The sequence below is a fragment of the Stegostoma tigrinum genome, chromosome 18 (genome assembly GCF_030684315.1).
Source record: "Stegostoma tigrinum isolate sSteTig4 chromosome 18, sSteTig4.hap1, whole genome shotgun sequence".
In the NCBI taxonomy this organism is placed as follows: Eukaryota; Metazoa; Chordata; class Chondrichthyes; order Orectolobiformes; family Stegostomatidae; genus Stegostoma; species Stegostoma tigrinum.
Genome location: NC_081371.1, coordinates 37,555,607 through 37,577,493, shown reverse-complemented (window position 1 = coordinate 37,577,493; position 21,887 = coordinate 37,555,607).

Below are 21,887 nucleotides of genomic sequence, written 5' to 3'. Positions count from 1 at the left end.
TCATGTGTTCCTTGGAAGAGGAGACAGAGACAGACTTCCAAATGGAAGGTGACAAGACTGCTAACAGAAGATCTACAAGTAGAGGATCACATCTCCCAACATGTCTGAGTACTAGCTCCTTAGGGCACTCAGATTCTCACAACAGGTCACTTTTGACACCTGCAACCATCTGGAAGAAGCCCTCTTCCCTAGAGAAGCAGGTGAGCATTGTATTGTCTGTGGTCACTGTCACGGGTGGGTGTTGATTTTTGGGGAGGAGGTCACAATCACAATCAATAGGCATTCAATGATTTATAGCAATTTTCTGATGGTTTATGAAGAAACAGCAGTTTCAATATAGTAAATTAAGTAAGCAAAGAAAGAACGCTTTACTGATGTTGGAGTCATTCTGTAGAATGGAGCAGTGGAGGCAGTGCGCACTCATGTCCTTTAATGGTGGTCTTTAGTGGTAGCTGCCTTTGTTCTTCACTCAGGCCCATGTAGAAGAACCTGTGATCTTCGCTCAAGAAGACAGTCGCTCACAACCCCAGATCTTGCTCTTCCCACCCAGTTGGTCTACAGCACGCATATTAAGGCACTGCAGCAGTGCCACCAACATTACCAGCACAAGATCCTGCAAATCCACTGGGAAGAAAGACACGCCAACACCAGCATCCTCAGATAGGCCAACATCCCCAGCATCAAGGCACTGACCACCCTTGATCAGCTACGTTGGGTGGTCACATCATCCGCATGATTGAAATGAGACTCCCCAAAGCAGATGCTGGGCCCCCAGCTTCAAAATGGCAGGCGCCCCTCAGGTGGACAGAGGAAGTACTTCAGTGATACCCTCAAGGCTGCATTGACAATGTACGACACTCCCACAGACACCTGGGAACCACTGGCCCAAGACCCCCTCAGCCAATGACAATAAGAGAACCACCATGTCATCGAATGACCGTTACCTGCCTTCATCTGAGGTTTACTTTACCATTCTTTTTAAGAGCAAGTGTCTCCCATATTTGAAAACAATACACCATTAATGGGGTGCCAAATAAATTGTTGATGCTTATTAAGGGACCCTAATTTCCACAATAGCTACTCTGCACCTTGCTGTACCATAAGGATCTCTGCCTTGTGCAAAGTTGTGTGTCCTCCTATCCTGGAAGGAGTGAAAGTGTGTATGTTGAGTGTTCATAAAGACTTGTGTGCAGAGGAGTGAAGAACATCATCTGTGAACAATGAACATAATGCATGGGTACAAGAAAACAAAGGGCTGACGCTACATGTTATTGTTGGTTGTTCAGGTAGGCGTGTGAAGGGCTTTGACAGAGAGAAATGAGTTGAGTTACAATTTTCGCCTGAGAGCTTTACTGGACTATGATGGTAAAATCAGAACCATAGCTGAGTGTGCTGTGCCATTTAGGCCGTCCTAAGGACCTGGGGATCCTCTTGTTGCACTGTCTCTAGGTACCTCACTTCTTATGGTGCCTCCCTCATTCATTTCTGTCATATATGGTCTGAAAGGGCAAGTATTGTGAACTGCCGTAAGAACCATACACCATGATGATGTCATATGGAAAGCATATGAATAAACTTGAAATTCCAGATTCTCTGTCCAAAAATATTTGCCCCACCCAACATACCCATTTTTTAAACAAACCCCAGGAATTATGAGTTTCAGAGTCTAAACCAGGAAGTGTAAGGCAAGAAGTAGGAATTTAAATCATATGCAGAAAGCAAAGAAAATATTAGGGAAAGGAGAGAGATGAAAGAGACAACCAGAAGAGGGATTTTTTAAAATCTCCAATAATAATTAACTGCTACAGGAATGAGATCGCACATTTAAAAAGTTATTTCCAAAGAGATTACTTGCCAGTAACTATCATGCCATTAAAAAAAAATCACTTACGCTAGTGCCAAATTTTCTGCCCTGTTTGGTGAACAAAGTTAGAGCCCTGGCTGATTTTTCATAATTTTAATTTTTATTCCTTTTAAGAAATATTGCATTATGAGCTGGAAACAAAAGTTGGAATTTGGGACAGCTTGTGTTAAAAAGAGAACAGGCCAACAAGCTTTGTTTTCTTGTGAGGCCCCCAGGCCTGTAGGCAATTGTATGCTGAGCCTTGATTGTAAAGGTTCTAATAGACACAGTGACCTCCAGGAGGAGCATTGTGTTTAAATAGATAACAGAAGTTGGTTATTAATTTGGTCAGTACCAGGAGTAGGTTCTGGCAAAAGTGGAAGGGACCACATGTTCAAGCAGATGGCAGTTGTTGAATGGTGACTGAGGCCTCAATAATAGTTGATCAGTCTATCAGGGTGGAACCAGAATTTAAAATTAACAAGGTGTGGAGCTGAATGAACGCAGCAGGCCAGGCAGCATCAGAGGAGCAGGAAGGCTGACATTTCGAGTCTGGTCCCTTCTTCAGAAATTTAAATTTTTTTTTAATCTCTGGTTTATGAGAGATGTTTCTGGGGTGCTACTGAGACTGCACTAAGATTAGAAAGCTGCCTGCCTAACCTGATATACCAGCTTCCCGAAGCCCAAAGAGGGGAAAGCTGAATTAGAAGCATTGTTGCCTTTGCTTGGTGAACTGAGAAGGTGACCCCAATTGATGTTTCAGGAAAAACAGCAAATAATCCACATTTTTGCCTGAGAAACAATGCATCATAAAGACATGTAAGTAATCTGACCAGTTTTATTAATTTGTTTAACTATTAACTGGATATGTTCATCTGTCTGTCTTTTGTATGAAGGAAGGCTCAAAACAAATGTTTCAGGTTTAAAGCACAGACATTAATCAGCCTACCATGTTTAAATTCCCGTCTGCTAATGTTATTTTGTGTTTAATAAATTTTTACCTCTTTTGTTTGAGATACATAACTGGTGTCTGGAGATTAATTATTCACAAATCTGACATTGGTTATTGAAAAGCTTGTTAGGAACCGTTGGATTGACTGTTTGGGGTTCTCAAATGGTTTAATTTTGCTGTGTTGCAAATACAGAAGTAGGAATGCTACTTTGGTTCAGCGGTCTGCCTCAATTTCATCACATCAATCATTGAATAAGTACACTACTTCATGCTCTTGCATGGATTTTAATGCTAAATGACTTGGCCTTTGCTGCAGCCAGATATGCCAGATTACATATTTAGCTGTATATTTGCAAACTCCACGTGGTTGCTGCCTGATTTTCTATGTAACAGCACTGACTGTTGGTGATTGCTTTCCAATTCTATATTATTTGGTTCATTTAAGCACCAGAACATGTAGACATGATTATGACAATCGTGGCATCAGATCTTTGTCACTTAATAAGTTCATGCTACAGAAACTAGCATAAGTGCACAAGCTTGCGTACTATATACCTCCTGTATGATTATCTGCCATGTTATTATTGGGTTTGTGATTTATTATAAGGACCCTCAGTACCACATTTCACAACTTTAGCATCCCTCCAATACATAATGTTTAATACGAAACTCTTATACCAACTTTACCTTTGATCTCTGCAATTGATGTCTACTAAAATTAATATTTTTTATTCATTCATGGAACAAGGATATTGCAGGCTAAGCCAGCATTTATTTCCCATCCCTAATTCACCAGAGGGCAGTTAAGAGTCAAACACATTGCTGTTGGTCTGGAGCCACACGTGGACCAGATTAGAATGGCAGACTTCTTTCCCTGAAGGGCACTAGTGATACAGATGGGTTTTTCGGACAATTGACAATTCCAGTTTTTATCTTATATATTGAATTCAAATTCCACCAATTGCCATGGCAGTATTCAAACTGGGTCCCCAGAACATTACCTGGGTTTTTGGATTAACAGCCCAGTAATAATATCATTAGTCCACCACCTTCCCTGATATTTAACAAAAGACATGGAAGTAACAATACTAAGGCAATAAGACACACTTAGCTCCGCTCAGCCTCTCTTTCAGATTTCACTACCGTAGCTGGTGACTTAAGATGAGATAGGGTTCCCTCTCGATAGTCATGGTCTGGCCTACGGGGAGGTTCTGCAGCCGTAATGGCTCAGCCTGTGGTAGCACGCACCACTGCCGTCACCAATCTCCTCTGTGGTGGTTCCTGCCTGACCAGTCCCTGCCTTAAAATCCCAGCAACAAGGGAGCGCAGCAACACTCTTCCAAGTTAACCTCTTCTTCCAGGTGCATTCACCTGGGTATGGGGAGCTCACAATGTTGCTGAGTTATTAAGCCTCTGATTGTCCGGCTTCTCATTGTGGCTAGGAGAGGGGGTATCAATGGCAGAGTGCATCTTTTAAAGGGGGACGCAGCCCATACAGCAATTAATTTATTACCTGACTCCCATACAATGCAGATGGATATTCCGCAAATGGACAGGGCAGGATTTTCCCAGATTTATAGCCTATTTGGGGACATGGGTTTGAATCCTACCATGGCAGATGGTGAAATTTGAATTCATTAAAATCTGGGATAAAGAACCGGTCTAATTGTGACAAAATAATCACTGTCCGTTGTCACAAAGACCCTGCTGATTTAATAAGAAAGTAAATCTGACATTCTTACCTGGTCATATAATTCCAGGCCCACAGCGAATTGGTTGAGTTTTAACTTGGGGATGAGCAATAAATGCTGATCTAACCTGTGACACCCACAGCCAATGAACATATTAAAGATAAAAGAGCAAAGGGAAGATGACATCCTTGTTGCAACTTATTTTCCTAAATTTCCCATTGTTTAATGACTTAGCAACACAATCATTGTAGCTATTGCTGACATGATAAGCAATATTTTAGTTTGTTCAGCTTACTGAAATGGATATTGTTTGACAGCATCTGTGCTAATTGAGAGTAATCCGTATCACATCATCACTTCATTATCCTTGCTCATATGGCGAGCATTACATATGGTTCTTACCAACAATTCGATATTCATCTAATATTGGGCAACAAAATAAGATTTTCACAACGCAATACAGAATATTTTTGCAAAGAAAGAATTGCCATCCACAGCACAACGTATTCTCAGAAGTCGAGTGAACAACTTTGTCGAGCAATCATTTGTCTGACTATTCTGAGACTCAGTACATTCTTCTTCAAATACAGAGGAGAACGAAAGAGATACGAGTCAGTGGAAATCTACGAATGCTGTACATTAAGCAGAGAGTTTGAGTCAGAAGTAAAGTTACAAATGTCTGGATACCAACGAAGGTTTCTTAAGCATCCGAACTTTCAGCGCAGATCATACAAAGTGATTACTGATCATAGTGTTACACGGCAAAGGAACTGAAGCCACATATCCAAATCATTTATATAGATTGCAAACAGATCGGGACCTTTGAGGTACCTCATTAGTTACAGCTTATGATCATGAGAGCAATCTATTTTATCTTATTCTTGACTTGCTGACTGTTAACCAATTCTCAATCCATACTAGTATTTCTCCCCAAACGCATAAAACCTCCAATTTTATTTACTAGCCCCTTGTGGAGTACCTAATCAAAAGCCTTCTGAAAATCTAAATCCATCACATCTGCTGATTCTCCTTTGTCTGTATACTGCACATAACTTCCTCAAAAACCTCAAGTTATTAAAGATGATTTCACTTTCATAAATCCATACTGATGCCGCCCAATTTTGTCATTCTTTTCTGGATGTCCTGCTATTGAATACTTTATAATAAATTCTAATATTTTCCCTACTGTTATCATCAAGCTTAACAATTCTATAGTTTGCCACTCACTTTTATCCTTCCGATATAGTGTAGTTACACTTGCTACCTCCAATCAGCAGGATCTTTTCCAGAATCCAAAAAATTATGAATGTTAATCCTCAATGCATCCACCACCTCATTGCTACCTCCTTCAATACTCTGATATGAAGCTCATCTGGTCCAGGGAATTTATCAACCCTCAATTCAATACTAATATTAATCCTGTTTATTCATCTCAGCCTCTTTCTCCTGATGGTTTCTTCTGAAATGATTCAATACTTAAGACCTCAATGCTCATTCTGGTAGCAAGTTGAACATTTTGGGTTGATCTGGAATCTCCTTTATTATTGTGCCTGTAGATACACACAATGAGAATTCAAATTAAATAAGCGAAAAGACTAAAGAATTTGGATATGAGTTATGCAAGTAAAAACAATATAATCAAATTTCCTTTCTCTATTATGTTGAGAGCCTCGAGCCAAACATATCTCTACTAGTAATAATGGCCCTACAGAACCTTGTAGCACATTTCCTGCAATTTAACTTTCTTAATGCGTTTCTTTAAGATAGGATCAGAATTTCAGGTGGAGATAAAAAAGATGTCATCAGTATTGCAATTCTTCAATATTTTCTTCAAAGAACTTTCAATAAATTATATTTGTAGTTGTGATTCACATAAAAGTAGACAGGTCACCGAGTTAAAAGTTGTCAAACATGCTGTTGCAAGCAAACATGAAAACTGGTCAACTGATGATATGATTTGACTCTTTCCTCAAGCCTCGATAGTTATGTTGACTTTATATTCTGGCACATAGAATTATAACTCTCAATAAATTTAGTCATAACTTGATATCAGCAGAAAGGATTTGTAAACTGACATATTTTGGGTCAAATTTCCAGGATGTGCCACAAAGAAAATCCAAGGCCATCTTTCCTCTATTATAAACCCACACCCTGGACATTACTGAACACATAATAGGTCATAAAATTTTTATAAGTATAGTCTATTAATCAAAGGTACCAGGATACATTTTAACATTGTCTCAAGCTCTTTTATTGTGAGTTGAACTTCCTAGAATTTTGTGAAGAAATTTTAAGTAGATTAAGTGGGCATTGTGATACCATGTGCCACTAAGCCATCACCTCAGTCAGCAGAGTTGTGAATAACCATCAATTTTCAGCTTCCATTTTCCAACCAATTGCTTCATGATGCATCCATATATCAGATGTCCATAATTCTGGTAAATATGGCAAATGACACTGAAGATTTATACATTATTCCAGCGTGAAGATGTAATTTATTTCCAGTTATTATTCCAGAAAGAACAGTCTTCCCAGGAAGGAACTTTGCGTTGGCAAGTTGCAACACTTTACAGTGTTGCCTTTTGCTCATTTCATTAGGATTTAAATGAATTGAGCTTAAATCTTCTGTTCATTTATCACTTATCCATTTCTTGAACCATGTCTGATTAACAAGGTGCAAAGATATTTCATCTGGCAGTGTAGCTTAATGGTCAGAGGCCAAATTTCATCTGATTTCACTGATGTCACAACGGTTGATTGGGATTACAATGGCTAACATGTCCATACAGAAACAAACTCAAACTATAAAATAAATTTATATTTTTTATTCTGTTCATTAATAGCACATTTCAGACACAGATCTGACAGAAACAGATTTTAATGTACTTTTTTTTAAAAAGATGTTCATATTGCCCAGCGTGTCTTTTTAAGATGAAACTGTTATGACTTAGGCTTTAGTAATTGTAAAGAAAGTATTTTCCTTCTTGGAAAAATACATAAAACTTATAGGAAAATTAGTAATATTCTGCTCAGGCATAATAAGCAATTGTAGGTTCTGCTATTTTTTGGAATGTCAGTGTATTGGCCATACAAAACATCTGGTTTTAAGATTTTGATCAAAGCATTTTTTTCGAAATGATTGCCAAATTGAAATAGTATTTAGGTCAGTAAAAGTTTCACCTTAGTTCATAGAACTTCATAATTGTCTAATAAATATTCAAAGTCTATGGACACAAGGGAGCAATTAGTAAAATTAACAATATTATGATAAACATGTCATTGCAGCAAATATAAATTATTAAATATGAAATAAATAGGTTAATTTTTTGATTTTATAGATGTGTCTATGTTTGCTCAACAACTAAAGTAAAATAATCTTTAGATCCTCGGCCTCCTTCCCATGTTCCTCTTGCGTCTTCTTTTCCCAGTGTCTTTCATTATGTCCAGAACATCGTGAAGTTCAATGATTGCTTTGCGCTGAACCATTTGATCATCCCACTGTCAAAAGTAAGATTAAGATAGGCTTTAAATAGATTCAATTAATTGTCAAGTTGAGAAATCAATATAAAAGCAATGTAAAAGATGCTTACTTTGATATTGTACAATTTCTTGAGATCACTGAGAAGTTCTTTTTGTGTTTTGTAGTTTGCAGATGACATACACTCGTTCAAACTATTGGCAACAATGCTAATTTGTTCCTTGATTTCATTGTGTTGCATTAAAACTTTAAATAAGTCCAAGTACAAGTACAGTACAGCATCCAAAATAATGCTTTTTTCAGGGAACTGAAAGACAAATAATAGTGGTTACCTGAATATAGATTAGATTAGATTAGTTTCTCTACAGTGTGGAAACAGGCCCTCTGGCCCAACAAGTCCACACCGCCCCTTTGCAGCATCCCACTCAGACCCATCCCCCATAAGCCACACACCGCTGAACACTAAGGGCAATTTAGCATGGCCAATCTACCTAGCCTGCACACCTTTGGGCTGTGGGAGGAAACCAGAGCACCCAAAGGAAACTCACGCAGACATGGGGAGAATGTGCAAACTCCACACAATTGCCCAAGGCTGGAATCGAACCCGGCTCCCTGGCGATGTGAGGCTGCAGTGCTAACCACTGAGCCAGTGTGCCACCCTAAATATAGCAGTGGAGTACAAGCATGTTCAAATACAGAAAAATTCTTTGAACAGAATCTCACCTGTTTATACTTCTTTAGTATATTGGTAAATATTGCCCCTCCATTTCCAACATCCGGATGGTTTATATTCTAGAAACGGTTTAAATCACAAGTGGTCAATAAGAATCCAAATTTAAACATTTGTATTATGAAGCCAAATACAACTCAAAATCTTCATGTGGAATAAGTTGAATAATTAAATTGAAGCTCTGCATCTTGCAAGATAGTACTGTCTTTAAGTAATTAACTTTTGTATGGCACTCAACACAAATAAATGTTCTACACTACATCAAAAGGCATAAACGATGAAAGCCAAATACATTAAAATTGGTACTTACAAAATGTTGGCTCAATTGTGTTAGTTGCTCATCCAATGAATGTGGAGGTGCACATCCAGTAGAATCTGAAAGTACGTGACTGACCATCCCAATGATCAAACATGTCAAAAGTATCATTGTTTCGAGAAGATCAAACACTCTGAAACAAAGTCACTGCTGTGAGTCTTTATGTTTGCTCTGATCTAGCTCAGGGAAGACTGATGCCAAGCATTGTTCCTACTTACATTTATACTTGCTACTTGTGTATTTTTGGCTCATCAAAAATACCCAGCTCACACTTGCTTTGCAATTCATTGAAGTTGAGATGGTGTTAGATAGGATGGGACAAACGTTGGTGTAGCCCTGAGGTTTGGTTTGTGAGGTTTCAGTCAATAATTTCCTTCAAATGAAGTGACAAGTTAACACATCGCCCATGCAGATTACGTAGATCCTGATCAGTCTGAGTTTTCAGGGATCCTTCGAAAGAAGCATTCTCTGGTGTGGGAAAATATTTGTGGTTAGCGGGCCACTCCAGTCATGATCACCACTTCTAAGTAATTATTTCTTTCATATTTAACGAAAATGTAAAGATTGAGGAAAGGACAAATGTCTTCATGAACTGTTTGCAACCCTAACTATTCAGTTAACCAAAATTTCCTCAGTGCATGAACCAATGTCAAACCCATGTTGCTTCCTTCCAATGCAACTTAACTATTTCAAACTACATTTCATTTTATGGTTTTGGTCACTCATATTAGCAATGGTTGCTGTGCAGACTGAAAATGCAAGTTAGCATGTTGCTTGAAGTTTGGCATGCAAATGAATGATTTCCTTTGCTCAGAAAGCACTGTTACAAAAAGTGATTAAGGGTTAGGATATGAGTTATCTTCTAATACGCATCCTCATGGCTGAATCCTAAGGATTATGTTATATGGGTTTGAAATAAACTTCAAAGCTGAACTTGCTAGTGTATCAAAAGATAGTGTCTGCTGATTTTGAGAATCTTTTACTCTCCAGTTGATTTCAGGTGTCTAGTAAAGCGGTTGTGCAGATTTTGTCTGTGTTAGTTCAGTTCTTGCTTGTGTCAGTAATTAACGTGACTCAAGGCAGTAAGTTTGAAACTGGAGGTTTTCACACCTCATGAGAATCAGCTCTTTGGTTACATGAGTTGCAGCAATCACCACCATCTCTACCCCCCCCCCTCCCCACCACCTCATCTCTCCCCCTCACTACACCCCCCACCACCACTTTGGAAATTCAAACCAATCAGCAATTTTATGACATTGGCGGCCTTGCTCAGCAGAATTTTTTTACGGAAAGGATGTCAAGAGGCTGCATTTTTTTCCATTCCTTTCTCAAGCTGGAGGAGGTCATACCACAAAGCAATCTTTCTTTACGCTCTCCCCGTCAGATCATCCGAATATACTGGAAAACTGTCTGTCGAAGAGGGGAAACCACTTAGAAGTTGTGGTTCGTGTAGCAAAGAACCAATGACATAGGGATAAGCATGCCTTAGGAAGGTGGAGGAGATTAAATCTGTGTTGGTGTTTGAGACGATAAAATACAAATCTCAATATTGTGCCTGACATCGAAGATTAGATCAAATTAGAGAAATATTACCAGAGAAATAGTGCAGTAAAGTAATTATTACATTACTATTACTTGGTTTGCAGAGGATAACGAAAATTGCAGAGCAACAGCCTTGCCAACAAAAAAAATTGAGAATCGAGTTTTGGGTGCAGATCTTAGGCCTGATCAAAATTCGGCTTCATGCCTAAGGCCTTAGTTGGACAGGTGGGCTGCGAATACCTGCTCTGTTTTCCCAAAGGCAGCTGCTAGAGAACCAGATTTCAATTTCAACATCAACAGCCCTCACTTAAGTTCTGGGTCTGGGAGAGACAATGCAAAATGTAGGGAAGTAACCAGCAAGGAGGTAAATAGGCCTACTGATTGTATTTGTGGCTGTGGCTGTAGCACGTGGAAGAACACTCCTGCATTTGCTTTCTCCCCAGGAAGCTTTTTTTTAACTTAACATGAATAAACTTCATTTAACTGCCCCCTGAGAGCAAGAATCTCAGTTGTAAAAAGCCACCAGGATAAGTTGAAGTAGTAAGTGGACAGATCACCTATCATTGACCTAGTCAAGTGAACTGACAAAAGCACACCATGGCAAGTCAACTCTGCAAATGTCCTTTCTGACTGCTTGGAGGTGTGTCAAAATTGGGAAGGCAGTCCCAATGGCTGACCATAACACAGCGCGATATAGTCATTATCATTGAATCATAACCAAAGTGCCTGGTTCCTCCAAAACGTTCCCCAAATACAACACCGGGATTGGCAATCAGAGGGAAGATTATTAACTATTTCCATTATTTTGCATGAGCTTCAGTTGGTAAGAGAATGCTATGTAAAACATTTTTTGCAGAATTGTCATTTTATTTTATAATGTTCTGTTTAAAAAGACTACAGCAATCCAGGGATGTGCAAGCCAGCTGGATTAGCCATGGGAAATGCAGGGTTATAGGGTAGAGGTGTGGGTCTGGTTGGGATGTTCTTCAGAGGGTCATTGTGCACTCAATAGGCCAAATGACCTGTTCCATACCGTAGGGATTCTATGACTCTATGTTCTGTACCCATTCCTCATGTCGTCTTGTACTGCATGGTACTAAATGGAATAAATTCAGACCAGATCCAACACTTCAATATTTGAGAGCTGAAAAATAGCATGTAGTTTATGATAAACTGTCACCTGGTGGTCCAGCATATCAGTCACCAGACCATTATCAGCAAGTCAGAGGATCAACTCTGGTTCAATGAAGAGAGTAGGAGTGCCTGCCAGGAGCAGCATAAGGATAGCCAGTAATTGGGTATAGAACATAGAAACATAGAAAAGTACAGCACAGTACAGGCCCTTCGGCCCACGATGTTGTGCCGTGGAATAATCCTAATCCAAAAATAAAATAACCCAACCTACATTCCCCTCAATTCACTGCTGTTCATGTGCATGTCCAGCAGTCGCTTAAATGTCACTAATGACTCTGCTTCCACGACTACCACTGGCAAACTATTCCATGCGCTCACAACTCTCTGGGTGAAGAACCTCCCTCTGACGTCTCCTCCTAACACCTTAAAACTATGACCCCTCATGGCAGTCAGTCCTGCCCTGGGTATCAATCTATTGAAGCTATAACAGGAAACAGAATGCATGGTAAACAGCAGCAGCATATGATAAACAGAGCTAAGTGATTCCACAACCAGTTGTGCAGATTTAATTTTGCCGTGATGGTGGATAACTAAACAATTAACCTGATGATGAGGCTCCACAAACATCCCCATCTTTAATGATGTGGTAACCTACTATGTCAGACAAGCATCATTACAACTTCTGCAACCATTTTCAGCCAGAGGTACAAAGTGGATGATCCATTTTGGCCTCATCCTAAAGTCCCCAACATATCATGCTTCAACCAATTCGATTGACTCCCAAATATACGAAGAAGCAACTGAAGACTTTGGATGCAGGAAAGACTGTGGGCACTAAAAGCATACTAGCTGTTGTGATGAAAACCTGTGCTCCAGAACCTAGCTGTTCCAGAATAGCTGCAACATTGACATCAACCTGGCAATGGGCAATCAACAAAGAGCAGATCAAATCCAATCCAGACAAATATCACCCGAATCAATCTACATGCAATCATCAAAAAGCAGTGGAAGATGTATTTGACAATGCTATTGAATAGTACTTAGACCATAAGAAATAGGAACAGGAGTAGGGTGTATCGCCCCTCGAATTTGTTTCACCATAGCATTTCCAACATTTCTCATGTCCACTTTCCTGCTTTTTCCCTATAACCATTGTTTCCCTTACTGATCAAGAAACTATCTATTTCTACAACAATAACTTGGTCACTGATGCTCAGTTTATATTTCACAAGGGCCACTTGGCTCCAGACAACATTACAGCCTTGGATCAAACATGAACAAAAGAGGCAAGGCAAGAGACTACCTTAAACATCAAGGCAAGATTTGACCAAGAGTAGCACCAAGGAAATCTCAGCCTATTCAATCTTCTTATAGCTCAGATCCTCCAGCCTAAGCAGCATCCGGGTAATTTTTGCAACCGCTCTAGGTCAATGATATTCATCCTATAATGTGGCAACCAGAACTGCATGCAGCACTCCAGTTGTTGCCTAACCAGTTTATACAGTTCCAGCATAACTTAGAAACTGAAAGTACTGCGGATGCTGTAAATCAGGAACAAAAACAAAGTTGCTGCAAAAACTCAGCAGATTTGGCAGCATCTGTGATGGGAAGAACAGAGTTAACGTCTCAGGTCCAGTGACAATTCCTCAGCATAGTTGCTGATGTATTGCATGCCTCAACTGATAAGGCAGGCTTTCCACTTGGCTTCTTAAGGACCTTATCTATCCATTCTGCTACCTTCATGAATCTGTGGATGTACACAACAATGTCCTTGTGATCTTCAGTGCTTTCCAGGTTAATTAATAGTATTGACTCTCCCTAAACGAATTGCCTCACACTTTTCAGAATTGAATTCCATTTACCGCTGCGATGACATCTAACCAATCTGTTGATGTCATCTGCACTTTATGGATATCCTCCTACCTTTTTACCACCCTATCAATTTTCACGTCATCCACAAACCTTTTGATCATACTGTCTGCATTTAAGTCCAAATCATGAATGTACTTCAAAGATAACAAGGGCCTCCCGCACCAAGCCGTAAGAATCCTCACTAGAAACAGACTTGCAATCGAGGAAACATCCGTCTGCTTCTTTCCTCTCAGCTAGTTTTGAATCAAACATGCCACTATTTTTTTCATTTGTCAGCCCAAGACTGAGTGTCGTCCAGGTTCTGCCATAGACTGTTATGATTTGTTGGTAAGGCTTATGTGCCTTGTTAGACCCAGCATATACAGCGAGTACCAAATCCCATTTGGAGTGAGCTCAAATGGCTTCATATTGACGGGTATGCTGGTTGGGAACCTTTAGGAGAGGTTAAATATGAACACTCAAAACGGGAGCAGAAGCAGACCATTTTGCTCCTTGAACCTGCTCCACTATTCACTAAGGTTGATTTTTGTTTAATTCATCCATGGTATGAGGGTGTCACTGGGTAAACCAGGATTTATTGCCCATCCTTAATTGCCCAGAGTACAGTTCAGAACAAACAACATTGCTTTAGTTCTGGAGTCACATGTAGGCCTGACCAGATAAGAATGGTAGATTTTCTTCCCTAACAGACATTAGTGAACCATTTGGGTTTATCCAGCATTTCGCGATGGATTCATGGTCATCATTTGGACTCTTGATTTGAGATCTTTTGTTAATTGAATTCAAATTCCACCAAGTGCCACAGCAGTATTCAAACTTTGTCCCCAGAACATTATCTGAGTCTTTACAGTAACAGTCCAGCGATAGTACCAGAAGGACCTTTCATAGACTCCCTACTGTGTAGAAATAAGCCCTTCAGCCCAACAAGTCCGCACCAACCCTCAGAGCACCTCACCCAGTCCCATCCTCCTAATCTACCCATCCGTGAACACTACGGGCAATTTAGCATGACCAATCTAACTAACTTGCACATCTTTCGAGTGTAAAAGGAAACCGGAGCACCCAGAGAAAACCCACACAGACACGGGGAGAATGTGCAAACTCCACGCACACAGTGACCCAAGAGTGGAATCGAACCCAGGTCCCTGGTGCTGTGAGGCAGCAGTGCAAACTATTGAGTCACCATGCCACCAGTATTTCTGTTAATGCTTAGATTTCTGGACTCACATCTATCCCTGATAACCTTCGATTCCCTGCCTAACAAGAAGCTATCCACCTATATCTAAGAATATTCAGTGACTCTGCCTCCACTGCCTTCTGAGTTCTAAAGCCACACATTTTGAGAGAAGAAAGAATTTCTTCACCTCTATTCGAAAGGACACCCTTGATTTTAAAACCATTTTGCCTATTTCTGCACTGATTCAAGAGGAAACATCCTTTCCATGTCCAAGTTGTGTAGGCCACTCAGGATCTTATACACTTCAGTAAAATCCCTCCGAAATTCCAAGAGATACAAGCGCAGCCTATCTAACCTATCCTCATAAGATAATCCATTCATTAGTTGTGTTAATCTCAACTCCCTCCAATGCAGAAACATCTTTCCTTAAAGAAGGAGACCCAAAGAAGACAAACATATTAAAGAAGTAGCCTTAACAATGCTGAATGTTGCTGAAGTATAATGACTTATTTACTACTTTTACATAAAAATAATAAAGGATGGATTATCATTAATTTTTTTTATTACATGCTGTACCTAAATACTAACTTTTTTTGTGACTCACTCACCAGAATGCCTAAATACCTCTGTACATCGGAATTCTGCTGTCATTCCTCATCTAAGCAATATGTTGCTTTTTTATTCTTCCTCTCAATGTGAACAATTTCATACATTTCCACGTTTCTTCCAATTGCCAATTATAATAGTTTATTCAGCACTTTAGGCTGAAACCACTTACAAGTACTTTAAACTCAGTTCTTTCACATATTTACTGGACACGTCCATTGCTACGTGTGTAGATATTCAGGCAGCAATCTTCCATTAAACGCCAAGTCACTTCTTCCATTAATCATAAATTGTTCACTAATGTTCACAGCTGCATTTGGTTCAGTGACAAAATTTTGTCCAATTGTGGAAATGTAGACTCTATCCACTATGTGCTGCTTTTACTGTCTCATCATAAGTTATCTTCTCAATCTGGCTTCTCGAGGTTGGTGATTCAATCTTAACTATACCTGGTGTTTCTCTTAGGATTTATCTTCTGATTTGATAGCAGTCAAGATGTGATGGATGTGCTAGCTGATGAAAATACAGATTATTGCTCTGTACAATTCTGCTATTGCTAATGGGCAGCATGATGGCTCATAGCACCAGAAACCCGGGTTAAATTCCAGCCTTGGGTGACTGTATAGGATTTGGATGTTCTCCTTTTGTCTGCATGGGTTTCCACTGGGTGCTCTGGTTTCCTCCCATAGTCCAAAGATGTGCAGGTTAGGTGGATTGACCTTGCTAAATTTCCCTATAATGTCCAGGGACATGCAGGCTCGGGGAAAAGTCATGGTAAATGTAGGGTGACAGGGATAGGGTGGAATGTTCTTTGGAGTGTTGGTGCAGACTTGATGGGCCAGATGGCCTCTTTCAGCATTGTAGAGAAGAAGACATGTTTAGGCTGCTGTATCTATTTAAACCCCACAATAAATTCCCTAAATGTTGGATAGATATTCTGGATCGTACTGAATCAGATTGTGCTGATGGTAATTTACTGAGATCACAGAACCTGCCAAAACTATCCAAGTGAAGAGATAAAAACATAACCAAGCATCTCATTGAAGTAGATTTATACGAAAAGTTATGAAGAAAATAAATGTGGAGCTGCACTTCAAGATAGATCACGATAGTGAACAAAAGTTCTAAATAATGAACGGGAATTCAGAATTATTATGAGAAGGTTTTCTGCACACAATGTAATCAACTCTCAAACAGTAGTTCCAATAATAACAACAGAGATCTGCAAATCATTTGAGGTCCTTTGGGTGAATTAAAGTAGACCTAATACAAATTCATCCATATTTACCTGGTGATCCTGTCAGAGAAGAAAATCTTGTAGAAATTGTTTGTGCTTATTCACTCTTAAAAGGGCAAAGGATTATCGAGCATGTAGTAGTTTTAGTACCAACAGAAGGATAACCACAACAGATACCGATCTCAGATTAGGTAGTCAGACATTTGGTCTGTCTTTCTTTGTATTGTTTACAGAAATGCTTATTATCATGCTTCACTGAATGTAGAGAAGCTCAGTGTATGACTTACACAATTTTGCATAAATCACTTGCACATTACTCATTATGTTACAACCTTTGGAAACAAAAATGATGCCTCAAAGATATGAAGAATCAGAATGCCAACTCTGAAAATAGGAACCGCTTTATTCAGATTCTGCAGATAGGAAATGCGAGCTCTTTGATATGAAATAAATGTGGCACTGAGCAAAGAGGAAAGCATTTGAGCTGCAAAGTAGCATGGCTTGGACTGGGTACAGAATGAATTCAAAAGTGAGATCACAACACTGAAAATTGAAATGCCACACTTCTAGTTAATAGTGCAAAACAGCACATAGTAAACCAGTAATAATATATATCCAGCAAGATATTCTGTAACCAACAGAAACCACATTGAACAAAAGTTTGCACATAGATAAACAATAAAAAAGCTGTAAAGAGTCTGCCAAAACAAAATACAGCATGGCATATATGTAGCAGTGACCAAAAATATTTATCTGATTCTCAAAGTAAATAGAAGAGGAAATAAGAACATATAAGTGACACTTCAAATGGCAACTCTGAGAGTTAGCTCTTTTCATAGTTTAACTCTGTTCTGAGGCACAATATTTGGCAGACATTTTGTAGCCATTTTAATATTTGCATTATTATACTGTCCATCAACAGGGACTGTCTCCAACTTAGGTCAACGGATGTGGCATCAACAAAATGCCAGCCTCATCACATCATCATGGCAATCTCAGACTAACTTGCATTTTGGAGCTCATTGTCGCCGTATATTGCAATGCTCCTGACTGGCTGTGCACACCATCTTATCACAACACACAGGATGCAGCACATGCTATTTAGGGGAAAGTGGAAAGCTCAGTATGGGATGGGATGCACAGCAGATAATCACAGTGTAGGGCATAGATCTGTATCTAAAGATAGGAAATGATATAGCATTGAAGGGCAAGGGGTACTGTGGAAAAAGTGAAAGGTTTTGAAGCTGAACACACCTTGGCTTCAATGGGAAAAGAGGGCTAGTGGTTAGTAGGCATGGCAATGCAGGAGGTCAGGGGCTGAGAGGATGAAATAGAGGATAACAACCATCACATAAAATGAGAGTCTGAAAGCTGATGGGTTTAAGCCTAATAGACAATAGACAATAGGTGCTGGAGTAGGCCATTTGGCCCTTCAAGCCAGCACCACCATTCATTATGATCATGGCTGATCATCCACAATCAGTATCCTGTTCCTGCCTTATCCCCATAACCCTTGATTCCACTATCTTTAAGAGCTCTATCTATCTCTTTCTTGAAAGCATCCAGAGAGTTGGCCTCCACTGCCTTCTGGGGCAAAGCATTCCATATATCCACCATTGTCTGGGTGAAGACGTTTTTCCTCAACTCTGTTCTAAATGGCCTACCCCTTATTTTTAAACTGTGTCCTCTGATTCTGGACTCACCCATCAGCGGAAATATGTTTCCTGCCTCCACAGTGTCCAATCCCTTAATAATCTTATACGTCTCAATCAGATCTCCTCTCATCCTCCTAAACTCAAGTGTATACAAGCCCAGTCGCTCCAACCTTTCAACATATGATAGCCCCACCATTCCGGGAATTGACCTTGTGAACCTACGCTGCACTCCCTCAATAGCAAGAATGTCCTTCCTCAAATTGGGAGACCAAAACTTCACACAATACTCCAGGTGAGGTCTTACCAGGGCCCTGTACAGCTGCAGAAGGACCTCTTTGCTCCTATACTCAATTCCTCTAGTGATGAAGGCCAGCATGCTATTAGCTTTCTTCACTACCTGCTGTACCTGCATGCTTGCTTTCACTGACTGATGTACAAGAACACCTAGATCTCGTTGTGCTTCCCCTTTACCTAACTTGACTCCATTGAGATAGTAATCTGCCTTTCTGTTCTTGCCACCAAAGTGTATAACCACACATTTGTCTACATTAAACTGCATCTGCCATGCATCCGTCCACTCACCTAGCCTGTCCAAGTCACCCTGTATTCTAATAACATGCTCCTCACATTTCACACTGCCACCCAACTTTGTGTCATCAGCAAATTTGCTAATAGTACTTCTAATGCCTTCGTCTATATCATTAATATATATCGTAAACAGCTGCGGTCCCAGCACCGATACTTTTGGTACCCCACTGGTCACTGCCTGCCATTCCGAAAGGGACCCGTTTATCACTACTCTTTGCTAAGAAAGATATATTTTAACATAATTGAAAAACCATTGACAATTTAATAAACAGTGCAGAAAATTTTACGTTATATTCTTCTCAAGTCAAGAAAAGTGTAGAAGTTCTTCTCCTAGCTTCAAAAATGAATAAATTCAGGACTGAGCTTTCTCCCTACATTTGATTTACCACTCTTGAATCTACCTACAGACTATTGTAGTTTCTAAACCAATTGATGCTGCACCCAGCCAGGTCTACTGAACTGCCTGGAGGGTTCATACGACCTGCCAATGGCATTGCAGTGAGACTTGGTCCAGCCCTTAAGATGGCCTGGATCATATAATAGCAGACGAATGGCACATTTGACAAATTGGTCTTCGATAAGCTAATACCCACTCTGTTACCTGCTCAGATACTAAGTATTTAGTTGTATTATTGCTGTGACCATCACCTGGAGACTCACTTGTGCTCTGTAGATGCAGATTGAAACTGTGGTTGAGAGATAATAGGAACTGCAGATGTTGAAGAATCTGAGATAACAAGGTGTGGAGCTGGATGAACACAGCCGGCCAAGCGGCACCTTAGGAGCAGGGAAGCTGATGTTTTGGGCCTAGACCCTTCATCTGATGGCCCTTCATCAAGGCACGAAACATCAGTTTTCCTGCTCTTAAGATGCTGCTTGGCCAGCTGTGTTCATCCAGCTCCACACCTTGTTATCTTGAAACTGTGGTTGTTGGGTTGAGAAGTGTATGTTTGCACTATGTTCCTCTGCAAGGCGAAAGCTTATAGATGTGTAAAGTTTGTGCAGCAGTTCTACCTTTCCCCATCTGGTTATCTTGAGCACTTTGCTTCAATGTGTGATATCACATTCATACCACTAGGATCCAAAAAAGTCGAACGGCAATGCAAAACTTAGTACATAGACATAATAAAAGATTCAATGCCAAATTAAAGTTTGACTTTTACTTATATTGATTGATTAATTGATTTGCTCAAATAGCTTACTTTGGCCTGCATTTAGGAAAATAATGATCCCATCAATTTTGTACACATTTCCTAAACTAAATAGATTTTTTGCATCAGTAACCTAATCATAAATAGAAGTTAACACATCCACAACAGCTCTGCTCACCAAAGACATACATAGGAAGTGAGATTTTGCCACAAAATAAAGTCTTTTTTCTAATTAAAATACTTTATGTTTTTACTTTGCGATGATACTTTATCCTTTTTGATATGGTGAGTCACCCACTACATTTCAGAAAATGATGACATAATGATTTTGAAATTAGCAAAAACCTCAACCTTTTGATCTGTCAGTTAAAAGGTTCTGTTGGCATATGTCAATCATCTGCAAACCACAGCTCAGGAATGAAGACTGCTTATTTTCCGAAATGACACTTTTAATTAACATAGTAATGCATTTGATCATGCATTGCATTTGGAACTGAGTTTTTAATACCATTATTATTTAATGAAAAACACCTAACATACAACGGAAAAACATTTTGGGAAACTATGTATGACGCAGCAAGGACCATTGGCAATGCTGTCACCGAAGTAGTTTTGTTCATAGTTGTTCGGAAAAATTGAAAAGAAACATGTGTGATTTCAATACTGACAGTTTAGTAAGAATTTGTCAAGCCTAAACAATGCTCCATATCATCTATCCACCACCCAACCCACCCTCCATATCTCTGTTATGAATTTCAATGTAAAGCCTAAAAACTAAGAAAAATGTTACATTCTACTTGGATGGGCCTACAACTTACTGTAGAGACGGCATTGAAGCTGTTGGCACTCACATACTTTATGTGCAATTTCAAGTCACAGTTTCGGGACAGAAACAAATACCCAGTTAAACATGAAAATCCTCAGGTAGTTGTTCAAAATGCATCATACCTCTGTAAGCTACATGAAAATGGAACTTCATCATTTTGGTTACTTGTCAAAAATATTTCATGGTGCAAAGTACCTGTCCTTAGCTCAAATTGACTAACTAACTCAGCCCAAATAGTTAATACAACTCATTCTCACCTAAAAATACTTTTAATAGTAAGTCTTAAGTGCCAACAAACAAACACACCAGCACTAAGTACTTTTAAATGCATGTAGTCAGCTCAGGTTTTCATTGTTGTTTCAAAAGGTCTTTTTTTAAAATTGCGTCAGTCTAATATTACTTTTGAAATATGGAATTTTTGTATTGGCTTTTGGGTTGCCACACTAAACATTGAATGGAATAATTAAATCCTAACAACCAATCAAATTATTCAGCAGTAACAGATAAGTGATGCGCTGAAATTCTGTGTTCCACTATAGGAATTCACTTTCTGTTCAGTCATATGTATGGTCTCTGGTTCTGGTCGAACATTAGATTACACAGCTGAGGTTATTGAATAAGCTATTCCATTGGTGCATACATGGGGTATGAACTCTGTTAACATTTACATATGTAATCTTCCCGCATGCGTAGCTGTTACAGACCATGTTATTTGCATGCAAGTCACATTGATATACGTTTGGGAGCTGATAGTTGTTTCCTGTGATGCTGAAATCTGAGTTAGCAGGCTTTTCCGTTGTATAATTAGTGGTTACTGGTCTATTTAATGTTTCCCTGATCATTTATAGACTTATAAGCTTATGAAAGATGACATGACAATGCAAATGGGAGACAATAAAGCTAAGTAATTTGAGCAATGATTTAAGTTGTTCAAAATAAATTTTCAATAAATAAATATCTTGTAATAATTTCAACACATTTTATGGCCATAAAAAGATGTATTAATGCCCAATTTAGAAGACCAAATTTCTTTAGCCTCTTGAGCAGCTGAAAAATGTTTGGCCATAAATTGAATCTATCTATTTTTCA